Source organism: Hemitrygon akajei, chromosome 9, assembly GCF_048418815.1.
Source record: "Hemitrygon akajei chromosome 9, sHemAka1.3, whole genome shotgun sequence".
Classification (NCBI taxonomy): domain Eukaryota; kingdom Metazoa; phylum Chordata; class Chondrichthyes; order Myliobatiformes; family Dasyatidae; genus Hemitrygon; species Hemitrygon akajei.
Window position 1 is genome coordinate 22,033,345 of NC_133132.1, and position 12,507 is coordinate 22,045,851.

Consider the following 12,507-nt stretch of genomic DNA (forward strand, 5'->3'; position numbering starts at 1 on the left):
CATTTGGATAGATACATGGATGTAAAGAAGATGAGGGATATGGACATGGTTTGGGTGTTTCTGATTTTCTTTTTAGCTGTTTCGGTACAACATTGTGGGCTGAATGGCCTATTCCTGTGCTGTACTCTTCTATGTTCCTTGTTCTCCCTCCTGTAGTTGATAATGAGCTCTTTTTTCCTGACCATGAGTCAGAGGTTGTTGTTGTGGTGCCATTCAACCAGATTTTCAGTCCTCCCTCCTATATGCCAATTTGTCACCAACTTTGATTTGGCCAACAACAGTGGTGTTGGAGCTGTACCTAGCCTCGCAGTGATAGGTGTGGAGTGAGTAGAGTGGCAGCTCAGCATGCAGCCTTGTGGTGCCCCTGTGCTGAAGGTGATTGTGGGTGGAGATGTTGTTGTTAGCCGTACTGACTGGGATATGGAAATGAAGAAATCGAGGATTCAGTTACACAAGGAGGTCTTGGAACTTGTTGATTAGCTTCAAGGGGATGGCAGTATTGAATGCTGAGCTGTAGCCAATGATCAGCATCCTCACTGTCCAGAGCTGAGGGAAGAGCCAATGAGATGGCATCTGTTGTTGACCAGATCCAAGTCACTCCTTGGGCAGGAGTTGGTATGCTTGCTGACCAACCCCTCAAAGCATCTGTCTCAATGACTACCGTCCCGTTGCACTCACATCCACCGTCATGAAGTGTTTCAAGAGGCTCATCATGAGGCATATCAAGACCCCGCTGCCCCCCTCACTGGACCCCCTGCAGTTTGCGTACCGTCCCAACCGCTCAACAGATGACGCCATTGCCAACACCCTCCACCTGGCTCTAACCCACCTGGACAAAAAAGACACATACGTTCGGATGCTGTCATAGACTTCAGTTCAGCATTCAACACAATCATCCCTCAAAAACTGATTGGAAAGCTGAGCCTACTGGGCCTGAACACCTCCCTCTGCAGCTGGATCCTAGACTTCCTGACTGGGAGACCTCAGTCAGTCCCGATCGGCCAGCAGCATCTCCAACACCAACACACTGAGCACGGGGGTCTCCCCAGGGTTGCATGCTCAGTCCACTGCTGTTCACTCTGCTGACCCACGACTGTGCTACAACACACAGCTCGATGGGTCTCATCAGCAAGAATGACGAGTCAGCTTACAGAGAGGAGGTGCAGCGGCTAACAGACTGGTGCAGAGCCAACAACCTGTCTCTGAATGTGAACAAAACAAAAGAGATGGTTGTTGACTTCAGGAGGGCACGGAGTGACCACTCCCCGCTGAACATCGATGGCTCCTCGGTAGAGATCGTAAACAGCAACAAATTTCTTGGTGTTCACCTGATGGAGAATCTCACCTGGTCCCTCAACACCAGCTCCATAGCAAAGAAAGCCCAGCAGCATCTCTACTTTCTGCGAAGGCTGAGGAAAGTCCATCTCCCAACCCCCCCATCCTCACCACATTCTACAGGGGTTGTATTGAGAGCATCCTGAGCAGCTGCATCACTGCCTGGTTCGGAAGTTGCACCATCTCGGATCGCAAGACCCTGCAGCAGATAGTGAGGTCAGCTGAGAAGATCATCGGGGTCTCTCTTCCTGCCAACACGGACATTTACATAACACACTGCATCCGCAAAGGAAACAGCATTATGAAGGACCCCACGCACCCCTCATACAAACTCTTCTCCCTCCTGCCATCTGGGAAAAGGCTCCGAAGCATTCGGGCTCTCACTACCAGACTATGTAACAGTTTCTTCCCCCAAGCTATCAGACTCCTCAATACCCAGAGTCTAGACTGATATCTACATCAATTATTATTATATTGAAATTTGTCCTCTACTGTGCCTATTGTCTTGTTTATATAATCATTGTACTGCCCTGCACAGTTCTGTGCACTTTATGTAGTCCTGTGCGGGTCTGTAGTCCAGTGCAGTTTTTATGTTGTTTTACGTAGTCTAGTGTAGTTTTGTTTCATGTAGCACCAGGGTCCTGGAGGAATGTTGTTTCATTGCTCATCCTGCTGAAGTCTACAAAGCAGGAGGCCCATTCATGATGCAGAAGCTGACTGAGCTCTTCCAGTTTATGTGGAATGAAGGAAAGGTCCCACAACAGTTGAAAGATGCCAGCATAGTCCACATCTACAAGAGGAAAGGCAACCACCAGTCCTGTGACAATCACCGAGGCATCTCCCTCCTGTCCATAGCTGGGAAGGTCTTGGCTCGCGTCCTGCTTAATCGCCTTCTCCAACACCTTGAGCAATGTCTCCTCCCAGAAAGCCAGTGTGGCTTCCGTGCAGAGCGTGGAACTGTCGACATGATATTTGCTGCACGCCAACTCCAGGAAATATGTCAAGAGCAGCACAGCGACCTCTTAAAGACCTTCATCAATCTGACGACGGCATTTGATATGGTCAGCAGAGATGGCTTATGGAAGATAATGGAGAAGTTTGGCTGCCCCAGCAGGTTCATCACGATTGTTCGGCAGTTCCACGATGGCATGATGGTGAAAGTTTTGGATGATGGTGACGAGTCAGAAGCCTTCCCAGTGACGAACGGTGTGAAGCAAGGATGCATTCTCGCCCCTACACTCTTTAGCATGGTCTTCTCTGCTATGCTGAATGATGCCTTCCGCGATTGTCAGGATGGTATACACGTCAGATACAGGACTGACGGTGGGCTATTCAACCTCCGGCGGTCTACAGGCTGTTACAAAGGTAAAGGAGACCATTGTCAGAGACCTCTTATTCGCTGATGATTGCGCCCTCAACACCAGCACAGAGCAGAAGATGCAGCGAGAAATGGACTGCTTCTCACGAGCCTGTGACAACTTTGGACTTACAATCAGCACCAAAAAGACTGAAGTTATGTAGCAGCCCGCACCCGGAAAGCCCTACCAGGAACCACACATCACAGTAAAGGGGCAGAAGCTACTGGCAGTCGACAGCTTTACTTATCTGGGCAGTACTCTATCACGAGCGGTGAACATAGATGCAGAGATCAGCAACAGAATTGCCAAAGCCAGTGCCGCCTTTGGGAGACTCCGTGAGAATGTATGGGAGCGGAGAGGACTCAGCCTTACCACCAAGCTGAAGGCCTACCGAGCAGTGGTTCTCACCGTCCTCCTCTATGCCAGCGAGACCTGGACTGTCTACAGCAGACACGCTAAACAGCTCAACCACTTCCACTTGAGCTGCCTCCGCAGACTTCTCCACGTACGATGGCAGGACAAAGTCCCAGACACGGAGGTCCTGGAGCGGGCTAGCACCCACAGCGTGTACACCCTCCTACAGAAGGCCCAAGCCAGATGGGCTGGCCATGTCGTCAGGATGTCTGATAGTCGACTACCAAAACAGCTGCTGTATGGAGAGCTGAGCCAGGGCAAGCGGTCAGTTGGAGGGCAGAAGAAACGTTTCAAAGACTGCCTCAAAGTGTCCCTCAAAGACCTCAACATCAATCCCAGTAGCTGGGAATCGCTTGCTCTGGACCGCCCAACCTGGTGGAGCAGGACCACTAAAGGAGCGTATGCAGCAGAAATCAGACGCACCGCAGAGGCTCAGAGGAAACTCGCTGCGCGCAAGGCTCGAGCCACCTCCACTTCCACTGCTGCACCTACCCTCATGTGTCCCACATGTGGGCGAGCTTTCAGGGCCCGGATTGGCCTCACCAGTCACCTCCGGACCCACAGTCACAAACCCTCCGAGACCTGACAGAAGGCGTGGTCATCTTCGACTCCGAAGGACAAACAACAACAGTGTAGTTTTGTGTTTCATGTAGCACTAGGGTCCTGAGGAACGTTGTTTTGTTTACTGTGTACTGTATCAGCAGTTTATGGTCGAAATGACAGTAAACTTGACTCGACTTGTCTTGATCACAGTGGATGTAAGTGGCAAGGACGATAGTCATCGAGGCAGGTTACCACGTTCTTCTTGGGGCACTGGTATGACTGAAGCCTGCTTGAAGCATCCATTTCATAGTCCGTCAGCAATAGAACAGCACAGTGCAGGCCTTCCAGCCCACATTTATGTGCACTAAGATCAACCTTCCTCCTACAAGGCTTCCATTTTTCTTTCATCCATGTACTTATCTACCTAGTGTATCGGCCTGTGCCATCAGCCTTGGCGAGGTTTTGCACTTACCACACCCGTGTAAAGAAAACCTACCTCTGAAATTCCCTCTGTATTTTCCTCCAGTTGCCTTAAAATTATGCCTTCACGTGTTCGCCATTTCCACCTGGGAAAAAGATGCTGTCGGTGCAATCTATCGGTGCTTCCTGTCATCATATACTGTGCATCTGTATCAAATCACCCCTCATCCTCCTTCGCTCCTTCTCACTTAACCTCTCCTCAAAAGACGTGCTCTCCAAACCAGGCAGCATCCTGGTAAATCTCCTCTGCACTCTCTCTAATGCTCCCACATCCTTCCTATAGTGAGGCGACCAGACTGAATACAATACTCCGAGTGTGGTCTCACCAGAGTTCTACGGAGATGTAACATGACTTCATAACTTTTGAACTCAATCTCCTGACTAATCTCAGGAAATACATCATCTGGCTTCTTAAGCACCCTACCAACTTGCACTGCAACTTGGAGGGACCTATGGACAGGGGGCCCGAGGTCTCTCTGTTCCTCCACATTGCTAAGAACCCTGCCATTAACCCTGTATTCTGCCTTCAAATCCAACCTTGCAAAGTGAATCTCTTCACACTTTCCTGGCTTGAGCTCCGTCTGCCACTTCTCAAACTGTCGACGTTGCATTGTAACTTACGACAATCTTCTACACTGTCCCCAACGCCACCAACCATTGTATCACCTGTAAAATCACTCTTCCACTTCCTCAGCAAAACACAGCTGCTGTCCGCTTTGATTGCCACTTGTTTGAATTTCCCATTGTTCACCCTCCTGGTTTACTTCTTGTTCCCGATTTCCTTTCTTTTGAACTTTGCTGTGTTCTGAATCTATTCCAAGGGATTTCGTGACTTCTCTGACCTTTCCCAGCCTACATCTTCTTGTTCTTTCAGTGTATTGCACTGTTTAACTTCCTTCATCAGACACAATTTGTTCAACACGCCTTACAGCCTCCTCGTGAGATATATTTTTGCTGGGAGCCAGGAGTTGTCTCATTCGCTTGTTGCCGCTGCTTGTCCCTCCTGTGTTTTCTTATCTATTTCTCCAGTTACTTTATTTGGTCCCACTTCACCTTATCTCCTTGAAAGTAATTATTTTAGGCTGACTCAGTTATTTTTAAGACTTGGAGTTTCTCAGAACTTTCCGAGAGATATGTACTCTGAGATTATTGTTGCACATTATCAGATTGGAAACATCCTTTTTTCAGCTGGCTCCACATTTTATTCTAGTAAACAGTTTGAAAGATGTGCGGAAATTAATTTTCATGTCAGCCACATACAATGTGAACACCCAGTCAACAGGCTCCTACATCCCTGTTTACAAATGCCCCGTTTATGGGCACCTCCTGTATCATCATTCATCATCACGTGTCATACTCTGCCCGAGCCTCGGTGACCACTTTCTTCCACTGCCATCTGTCGGCAGTCAAACCTCTGGCGGTGAGGCTGGTCCACTTCTTGATGTTGTCGATCCAGGCTGTCCTCTGTCTGCCTTGGGAGCGGCTTCCTTCTACTCTGCCTTCAAGCACAGTGTGTTCCTGTGTGTTATCAGTCCTTGAGAGGTGTCCAAAATAGCAAAGTTTCCTTCGGATAACGGTTTCCAGATCCGTCTGTATGTCCACATCTCAGGCGCTGTCAACTTCCTTTCATCAGCTGCTTTAAAGGTCCATGTTTCACAGCCATGTGGGGCTACTCGCCAGACGAGACTCTTGAGGAGGAGTATCTTGGTGTCAGCGCTCACAGATCGATCTTTCCAGATGTTTCAGAGTTTGGTGGTGCTTGTGCGTGCCATTGTTAGCCTTCGCCTTATTTCCTTGCTGCATTCGTTTCTGTCATTTAGTTCTGCACCGAGGTATATAAAGGAGGACACTTGTTCGATCTTGTATACCCACTATATACCAAAGCCAATAAGACCATAAGACATAGGAACAGAATTAGGCCATTTGGCCCATTGAATCTGCTCCACCATTCAATCATGGCTGATCTTTTTCTCCCCTTCTCAGTCCCACCCCACGGCCTTCACCCCATAACCTTTGATGCCATGTCCAATCAAGACCCTTTGCCTTAAATACACCCAACAACATGGCCTCCACAGCTGCCTGTGGTAACAAATTCCACAAATTCACCACCCTCTGACTAAAGAAATTCCTCCACATTTCTGTTTTAAATGGATGTCCCTCTATCCCGAGGCTGTGCCCTTTCGTCCTAGACCACATCCCCCACCGTGGGAAATATCCTTTCCACATCTCCTCTGTCTGGCCCTTTCAACATTCGAAAGGTTTCAATGAGATCCCTCCTCATCCTTCTGAATTCCAGTGAGTACAGACCCAGAGCCATCAAGTGTTCCTCGTATGATAACCCTTTCATTCCTGGAATCATCCTTGTGAACCTCCTCTGGACCCTCTCCAATGCCAGCACATCGTTTCTAAGATGAGGGGCCCAAAACTATTCACAATACTCAAGGTGAGGCCTCACCAGTATCTTATAAAGTCTCAGCATCACATCCTTGCTCTTGTATTCTAGACCTCTTGAAATGAATGCTAGCATAGCATTTGCATTCCTCACCACCAACTCAACCAGCAAGTTAACCTTTATGTTGTTCTACACGTGGACTCCCAAATCCCCCTGCATCTCAGATTTTTGGATTTTCTCCCCATTTAGAAAATAGTCCACACATTATTGTCTACAACCAAAGTGCATGACCATGCATTTTCCAATGTTGTATTTCATTTGCCACTTACTTGCCCATTCTCCTAATCTGTCCAAGTCCTTCTGCATCCTACCTGTTTACTTGACATTACCTTCCCCTCCACTATTGTTTGTATCAGCTGCTAACTTGGCAACAAAGCCATCTATTTCATCATCTAAATCATTGATATACAGCATAAAGAGAAGTGGTCCCAACACCGATCCCTGTGGAACACCGCTAGTCACTGGCAGCCAACTAGACAAACATCCTTTTATTCCCACTCTCTGCCTCCTACCAATCAGCCACTGCTCTAACCATGTTAGTAACTTTCCTGTAACAACATGGGCTCTTACCTTGGTAAGCAGCCTCATGTGTGACACCTTGTCAAAGGCCTTCTGAAAGTCCAAATATACAACATCCACTGCATCCCCTTTATCTATCCTGCGTGCAACCTCCTCATAGAATTTCAACAGGTTCATCAGGTAAGATGTTCCCTTAAGGAAACCATGCTGACTTTGTCTTATCTTGACCTGTGTCACCAAGTACTCCATAACCTCATAACAATTGACTCCAACATCTCCCCAACCACTGAGGTCAGGCTAACTGGTCTATAATTTCCTTTCTGCTGCCTCCCTCCTTTCGTAAAGAGTGGAGTGACTTTTGCAAACTTCCAGTCCTCTCTCACCATGCCGGAGTCCAGTGATTTTTGAAATAGCATTTCTTCATCCTTGGCCACTGTTGCAGCCTTCTCCCATTTCCAGTTCTTGTTGCAGCCTTCTCCCATTTCCAGTTCCTGTTGCAGCCTTCTCCCATTTCCAGTTCCTGTTGCAGCCTTCTCCCATTTCCAGTTCTTGTTGCAGCCTTCTCCCATTTCCAGTTCCTGTTGCAGCCTTCTCCCATTTCCAGTTCCTGTTGCAGCCTTCTCCCATTTCCAGTTCCTGTTGCAGCCTTCTCCCATTTCCAGTTCCTGTTGCAGCCTTCTCCCATTTCCAGTTCCTGTTGCAGCCTTCTCCCATTTCCAGTTCCTGTTGCAGCCTTCTCCCATTTCCAGTTCCTGTTGCAGCCTTCTCCCATTTCCAGTTCCTGTTGCAGCCTTCTCCCATTTCCAGTTCCTGTTGCAGCCTTCTCCCATTTCCAGTTCCTGTTGCAGCCTTCTCCCATTTCCAGTTCCTGTTGCAGCCTTCTCCCATTTCCAGTTCTTGTTGCAGCCTTCTCCCATTTCCAGTTCCTGTTGCAGCCTTCTCCCATTTCCAGTTCCTGTTGCAGCCTTCTCCCATTTCCAGTTCCTGTTGCAGCCTTCTCCCATTTCCAGTTCTTGTTGCAGCCTTCTCCCATTTCCAGTTCCTGTTGCAGCCTTCTCCCATTTCCAGTTCCTGTTGCAGCCTTCTCCCATTTCCAGTTCTTGTTGCAGCCTTCTCCCATTTCCAGTTCCTGTTGCAGCCTTCTCCCATTTCCAGTTCTTGTTGCAGCCTTCTCCCATTTCCAGTTCCTGTTGCAGCCTTCTCCCATTTCCAGTTCTTGTTGCAGCCTTCTCCCATTTCCAGTTCCTGTTGCAGCCTTTTTTGAAAGATCATTACTAATGCCTCCAAAACTGGGAATGTGACTGGCTCGTGGATCTGCAGCTTCTGATTTTGATAGTCCTGTTTTTGGCATTTGGATAGATACATGGATGTAAAGAAGATGGAGGCATATGGACATGGTTTGGGTGTTTCTGATTTTCTTTTTAGCTGTTTCGGTACAACATTGTGGGCTGAATGGCCTATTCCTGTGCTGTACTCTTCTATGTTCCTTGTTCTCCCTCCTGTAGTTGATAATGAGCTCTTTTTTCCTGACCATGAGTCAGAGGTTGTTGTTGTGGTGCCATTCAACCAGATTTTCAGTCTCCCTCCTATATGCCAATTTGTCACCAACTTTGATTTGGCCAACAACAGTGGTGCTGTCAGCAAACAAGCGTGGTGTTGGAGCTGTACCTAGCCTCGCAGTGATAGGTGTGGAGTGAGTAGAGTGGCGGCTCAGCATGCAGCCTTGTGGTGCCCCTGTGCTGAAGGTGATTGTGGGTGGAGATGTTGTTGTTAGCCATACTGACTGGGATATGGAAATGAGGAAATCGAGGATTCAGTTACACAAGGAGGTCTTGGAACTTGTTGATTAGCTTCAAGGGGATGGCAGTATTGAATGCTGAGCTGTAGCCAATGATCAGCATCCTCACTGTCCAGAGCTGAGGGAAGAGCCAATGAGATGGCATCTGTTGTTGACCAGATCCAAGTCACTCCTTGGGCAGGAGTTGGTATGCTTGCTGACCAACCCCTCAAAGCATCTGTCTCAATGACTACCGTCCCGTTGCACTCACATCCACCGTCATGAAGTGTTTCAAGAGGCTCATCATGAGGCATATCAAGACCCTGCTGCCCCCCTCACTGGACCCCCTGCAGTTTGCGTACCGTCCCAACCGCTCAACAGATGACGCCATTGCCACCACCCTCCACCTGGCCCTAACCCACCTGGACAAAAAAGACACATAAGTTCGGATGCTGTTCATAGACTTCAGTTCAGCATTCAACACAATCATCCCTCAGAAACTGATTGGAAAGCTGAGCCTACTGGGCCTGAACACCTCCCTCTGCAACTGGATCCTAGACTTCCTGACTGGGAGACCTCAGTCAGTCCGGATCGGGAGCAGCATTTCCAATACCATCACACTGAGCACGGGGGTCTCCCCAGGGTTGCGTGCTCAGTCCACTGCTGTTCACTCTGCTGACCCACGACTGTGCTACAACACACAGCTCAAACCACATCATCAAGTTCGCCGATGACATGATCGTGGTGGGTCTCATCAGCAAGAATGACGAGTCAGCCTGCAGAGAGGAGGTGCAGCGGCTAACGGACTGGTGCAGAGACAACAACCTGTCTCTGAATGTGAACAAAACAAAAGAGATGGTTGTTGACTTCAGGAGGGCACGGAGCGACCACTCCCCACTGAACATCGACGGCTCCTCGGTAGAGATCGTAAACAGCACCAAATTTCTTGGTGTTCACCTGATGGAGAATCTCACCTGGTCCCTCAACACCAGCTCCATAGCAAAGAAAGCCCAGCAGCATCTCTACTTTCTGCGAAGGCTGAGGAAAGTCCATCTCCCAACCCCCCCATCCTCACCACATTCTACTGGGGTTGTATTGAGAGCATCCTGAGCAGCTGTATCACTGCCTGGTTCGGAAATTGCACCGTCTCGGATCGCAAGACCCTGCAGCGGATAGTGAGGTCAGCTGAGAAAATCATCGGGGTCTCTCTTCCTGCCATCACGGACGTTTACACTACACGCTGCATCCGCAAAGGAAACAGCATTATGAAGGACCCCACACACCCCTCATACAATCTCTTCTCCCTCCTGCCGTCTGGGAAAAGGCTCCGAAGCATTCGGGCTCTCACGACCAGACTATGTAACAGTTTCTTCCCCCAAGCTGTCAGACTCCTCAATACCCAGAGTCTAGACTGACATCTAGATCATCTATTATTATATTGAAATTTGTCCTCTACTGTGCCTATTGTCTTGTTTATATAATTATTGTACTGCCCTGCACTGTTCTGTGCACTTTATGTAGTCCTGTGCGGGTCTGTAGTCTAGTGCAATTTTTATGTTGTTTTACGTAGTCTAGTGTAGTTTTGTTTCATGTAGCACCAGGTTCCTGGAGGAATGTTGTTTCATTGCTCATCCTGCTGAAGTCTACAAAGCAGGAGGCCCATTCACGATGCAGAAGCTGACTGAGCTCTTCCAGTCTATGTGGAATGAAGGAAAGGTCCCGCAACAGTTGAAAGATGCCAGCATAGTCCACATCTACAAGAGGAAAGGCAACCACCAGTCTTGTGACAATCACCGAAGCATCTCCCTCCTGTCCATAGCTGGGAAGGTCTTGGCTCGCGTCCTGCTTAATCGCCTTCTCCAACACCTTGAGCAAGGTCTCCTCCCAGAAAGCCAGTGTGGCTTCCGTGCAGAGCGTGGAACTGTCGACATGATATTTGCTGCACGCCAACTCCAGGAAATATGTCAAGAGCAGCACAGCGACCTCTGTATGACCTTCGTCGATCTGACCAAGGCATTTGATACGGTCAGCAGAGATGGCTTATGGAAGATAATGGAGAAGTTTGGCTGCCCCAGCAGGTTCATCATGATTGTTCGGCAGTTCCACGATGGCATGATGGTGAAAGTTTTGGATGATGGTGATGAGTCAGAAGCCTTCCCAGTGACGAACGGTGTGAAGCAAGGATGCGTTCTCGCCCCTACACTCTTTAGCATGGTCTTCTCTGCTATGCTGAATGATGCCTTCCGCGATTCTCAGGATGGTATACACGTCAGATACAGGACTGGCGGTGGGCTATTCAACCTCCGGCGTCTACAGGCTGTTACAAAGGTAAAGGAGACCGTCGTCAGAGACCTCTTATTCGCTGATGATTGTGCCCTCAACGCCAGCACAGAGCAGAAGATGCAGCGAGAAATGGACTGCTTCTCATGAGCCTGTGACAACTTTGGACTTACAATCAGCACCAGAAAGACCGAAGTTATGTACCAGCCCACACCCGGAAAGCCCTATCAGGAACCACACATCACAGTAAAGGGGCAGAAGCTACTGGCAGTCGACAGCTTTACTTATCTGGGCAGTACTCTATCACGAGCGGTGAACATAGATGCAGAGATCAGCAACAGAATTGCCAAAGCCAGTGCCGCCAGTGGGAGACTCCGTGAGAATGTATGGGAGCGGAGAGGACTCAGCCTTACCACCAAGCTGAAGGTCTACCGAGCAGTGGTTCTCACCACCCTCCTCTATGCCAGCGAGACCTGGACTGTCTACAGTAGACACGCTAAACAGCTCAACCACTTCCACTTGAGCTGCCTCCGCAGACTTCTCCACGTACGATGGCAGGACAAAGTCCCAGACACGGAGGTCCTGGAGCGGGCTAGCACCCACAGCGTCTACACCCTCCTACAGAAGGCCCAAGCCAGATGGGCTGGCCATGTCGTCAGGATGTCTGACAGTCGACTACCAAAACAGCTGCTGTATGGAGAGCTGAGCCAGGGCAAGCGGTCAGTTGGAGGGCAGAAGAAACGTTTCAAAGACTGCCTCAAAGTGTCCCTCAAAGACCTCAACATCAATCCCAGTAGCTGGGAATCGCTTGCTCTGGACCGCCCAACCTGGTGGAGCAGGACCACTAAAGGAGCGTATGCAGCAGAAATCAGATGCACCGCAGAGGCTCAGAGGAAACGCAAGGCTCGAACTACCTCCACTTCCACTGCATGTGGGCGAGCTTTCAGGGCCCGGATTGGCCTCACCAGTCACCTCCGGACCCACAGTCACAAACCCTCCGAGACCTGACAGAAGGCGTGGTCATCTTCGACTCCAAAGGACAAACAACAACAGTGTAGTTTTGTGTTTCATGTAGCACTAGGGTCCTGGAGGAACGTTGCTTTGTTTACTGTGTACTGTATCAGCAGTTTATGGTCGAAATGACAGTAAACTTGACTCGACTTGTCTTGATCACAGTGGATGTAAGTGGCAAGGACGATAGTCATCGAGGCAGGTTACCACGTTCTTCTTGGGCACTGGTATGACTGAAGCCTGCTTGAAGCATCCATTTCATAGTCCGTCAGCAATAGAACAGCACAGTGCAGGCCTTCCAGCCCACATTGATGTGCACTAAGATCAACCCTTCCCTC